Below are 4,443 nucleotides of genomic sequence, written 5' to 3' on the forward strand. Positions count from 1 at the left end.
ACAAGCCGAGCAATTGGTTCATACTTTTTAACGTGCTTTAGCCTTTTCAACCCTTACGCAATACATGAGCGCAAGCCATGGACATAGCACTATGGGTGGAATAGAATATAATGATGGGGGTTGTGTGGAGAAGACAAAAAGGAGAAAGTCTCACATTGACGTGTCTAATCAACGGGCTATGGAGATGCCCATCAATTGATGTCAATGCGAGGAGTAGGGATTGCCATGCAACGGATGCACTAGAGCTATAAATGTATGAAAGCTCAGCAAAAGAAACTAAGTGGGTGTGCATCCAACTTGCTTGCTCACAAAGACCTAGGGCATTTGAGGAAGCCCATTGTTGGAATATACAAGCCAAGTTATATAATGAAAAATTCCCACTAGTATATGAAAGTGACAAAACAAAAGGCTCTCTACCATAAAGATCATGGTGCTACTTTGAAGCACAAATGTGGAAAAAAGGATAGTAGCATTGCCCCTTATTATTATTATTTTTGGGGCATTCCTTTTTTTATTTGGCCTTTCTCTTTTTTGGGGACAATGCTCTATTAATGATGATCATCAAACTTCTATTTATTTACAACTCAATGATTACAACTCGATACTAGAACAAAGTATGACTCTATGAATGCCTCCGGCGGCGTACCGGGCGGGGCAATGAATCAAGAGTGGCAAGTATGAAAAATTATGGATGGTGGCTTTGCCACAAATACGATGTCAACTACATGATCATGCAAGGCAATATGACAATGATGATGTGTGTCATGATAAATGGAACGGTGGAAAGTTGCATGGCAATATATCTCGGAATGACTATGGAAATGCCATAATAGGTAGGTATGGTGGCTTTTTTGAGGAAGATATAAGGAGGTTTATGTGTGACCGTGTGTATCATACCACGGGGTTTGGATGCACTGGCGAAGTTTGCACCAACTCTCAAGGTGAGAAAGGGAAATGCACGGTACAGAAGAGGCTAGCAATTATGGAAGGGTGAGAGTGCGTATAATCCATGGACTCAACATTAGTCATAAAGAACTCACATACTTATTGAAAAATCTACAAGTCATCAAAAACCAAGCATTACGCGCATGCTCCTAGGGGGATAGATTCGTAGGAAAAGACCATCGCTCGTCCCCGACCGCCACTCATAAGGAAGACAATCAAAAAAACACCTCATGTTTCAAATTTGTTACACAATGTTCACCATATGTGCATGCTACGGGACTTGCAAACTTTTTTTTGAACCTTGGACAGTAGGAGAACCTCCTATTGTTATGATTGTATTAATATGATGTTGTACAGATTATATGGTATCTTTACATATGTCGACCCCCCATTTTGGGGGGTGGGAGAGTTGCTAGGCTACTGAGGAAAGAATGATAGGGATGAGATGTTTATGCTTTTCCTTGACCCTATAGGTAAGGAGAGACAAATCCTTCTTAAATCTGTTCACCCAAGAATTTTTTGTTGGTACAATCCCTCTAAAATGTTTATTATTGTGTTCTTTCCATAAACTCCATGCTGCAAGTAAGAACATCTCCATAAAAAGAGGTCAATCCCAGTTTTGTTTGGCCAAGGTAACATTCTGTAGACGTGAATTTCCTTGTGGCCAGGAAAGACCAAGGCTGGTCCAGCAAGCAGTGCTGAAGTGACACTCGAAGAACAAGTGCTCCAAAGTTTCCTCAATTCGTAACCCACAAAGAATACAGTTGTGATCCTCACCAATGTTGCAATGTCGTTGTTTAAGCATATTCCTAGTGTTGAGGCGATCTGACAATAACAACCAACCAAAAACCTTAATTTCATGGTGGATCTTGATTTCCAAATCCATCCAAAGGCCTGATGCGCCCGAATATCTCTGAAGTAGAATGTGTAGTACTTGTGCGCCGTGAATTGTGCTGATCCCCATGCATATGACCAAACATCCTGCTCATCGGATAAGACAGTCGTGGCCAAGTCAGATTGAAGTTGACGAATTTCAGCGTGCGCTTGTTCCGAGAGTGGTAGGTGGAACGCCTCGCGGAGTGTTGTAATGGATAAGAAATCTTTGACAGAGATATCTTCATTGATGGTGTAAGAGAATGCTCGAGGGTATTTGTCAGCAATTATGTTGTCGGTCCACAAATCTTTCCAGAACAGAACATTCCTGCCATTTTCCACCTGGATTGTGGAGATCCACTTGTAAATGGGCATTAACTTTGCAACATCCCGCCACCAAAAGGAGCCACACGTGTCCGAAGCCTGTGGTATGTGGTTCGAGTAATATGTTTCCCAAATGAGCTGAACCCAGGGCACATCCCAGCCATTATAGAATTTGTGTAGATATTTGAGTAAGAGGGCATCTCCTTGTGTTCTTAGATCAATCACACCTAGCCCTCCACAATCCTTAGGTTGGCATACCATGCTCCAGGAGGCTAGGGAATTGCATTTATCTCCCTGTTTAGTTTTTTTAGTCCACAAGCATTTCCGTCTGATCTTATCCAGAAGTTCAATGATCTTGGTTGGCAATCTGAGTGTACAAAGAGCAAATATGATCAAAGAGGTAATTACCGAATTGAGTAGTGATAGCTTTCCGCCGTAGGATATCATATTAAGAGTGGATGATAATCTTCTTTCAATAGAGCAAACCAGCGGCATGAGCTCAATGACCGTTGGTCGGGTAGTGCCAAGTGGAGGGCCCAGATAGGTAAACGGTAACTTGCCTATGGTGCATCCAAATATATTGGCTATTTCCTGAGTCTTTGCCGGGTCATAGTTCATTGGGATTAGAGTTGATTTATGAAAGTTTATTTTCAGCCCAATGGACATTGCATAGACATTTAATATATCCCTAATAGTTGTAGCCTGTTGGGTGCATGCAGGCAGTACCAGGATGGTGTCGTCGGTGTATTGAATTACAGGATAATCATTTTGGCACGAGGAGGGGAACGACAGCTGGATCAAATTGTGTGCAAAAGCATCATTTATAGTCGCTTGCAAGAGGTCAGCCGCTAGAACAAAAATGAGGGGGGGGAGAGGATCCCCTTGTCTCACCTCGCATTTGCAATGAAATTGACGGCCATGAGTGCCATTAAGAAGGACCGAAGATTTCCTTGAGGAGAAGATGCACCGAATCCAGCCCACCCATTTATCATTGAATCCCATGCTTTTCATAATTTCAATCATTGCATCGTGCTCAATCGTATCAAAAGCTTTTTGCAAAATCTAATTGTAGAAGCATGATTTCTTTTTTGGATGATTGGCATTGATATATGTATTCGTAAGCCCATGCAAGATGATCTTGTATAGTCCGTCCTTTGAGAAATCCATATTGGTTCCTGTGCACGATTTTGAGGATGATTTTTTGGAGTCTATTAGCCAATACTTTTGTGACCACTTTGAGACAACAATTCAGAAGCGTGATCGGTCTATAGTCATTGATAGACTTTGGAGAGCCGAATTTGGGGATAAGCGTGATGAAACCATCATTAATACTTTGCAAATTAAGTTCCCCATTGTGGAATTGATTGCACAAGTTATAAAAGTCTTGTTTGATGATTGGCCAACAACGTTTTAAGAATAAACCATTGAATCCGTCCGGACCTGGGGCTCTGTCAGCGGGCATTTCTCTAACAACTTTGTCGATCTCCTCATGCGTAAAGGGAACAGTCAGATTGTCAAGTCCCTCAAATTTCTTGATTAAGACTTGCAAACTTCAACACAAGTATTTCTCAAATTCACAACTACTCAACTAACACACTTTAATATTACCACCTTTATATCTCAAAACAATTATCAAGTATCAAACTTCTCCTAGTATTCAACGCACTTTATATGAAAGTTTTTATTATACCCCTCTTGGATGCCTATCATATTAGGACTAGCTTCATAACCAAAGAAAATTACCATGCTGTTCTAAAGGACTCCCAAAATAATATAAGTGAAGCACTAGAGAAAATGACAAACTACTCCGAAAGATATAAGTGAAGATCAATGAGTAGTCGAATAATTATGCAACTATATGAAGACTATCTAACATTTAATTTCAGATCTTGGGATATTATTCAAACAGCAAGCAAAACAAAATAAAATGAAATGATGCTCCAAGAAAAACACATATCATGTGGTGAATAAAAATTTAGCTCCAAGTAAAGTTACTGATGAATGAAGACGAAAGAGGGGATGCCTTCTGGGGCATCCCCAAGCTTAGGCTCTTGGTTTTCCTTGAATATTACATTGGGGTGCGTTGGGCATCCCCAAGCTTAGGCTCTTGCCACTCCTTATTCCACAGTCCATCGGATCTTTACCCAAAACTTGAAAACTTCACAACGCAAAACTCAACAGAAAACTCGTAACCTCCGTTAGTATAAGAAAATAAATCACCACTTAGGTACTGTTGTGAACACATTATAAATTCATACTGGTGTAATATCTACTGTATTTCAACTCATCTATGGTTCATAC

The sequence above is a fragment of the Triticum urartu genome, chromosome 3A (genome assembly GCF_056163025.1).
Source record: "Triticum urartu cultivar PI428250 chromosome 3A, HENAU_Tu73, whole genome shotgun sequence".
NCBI classification, from domain to species: Eukaryota; Viridiplantae; Streptophyta; class Magnoliopsida; order Poales; family Poaceae; genus Triticum; species Triticum urartu.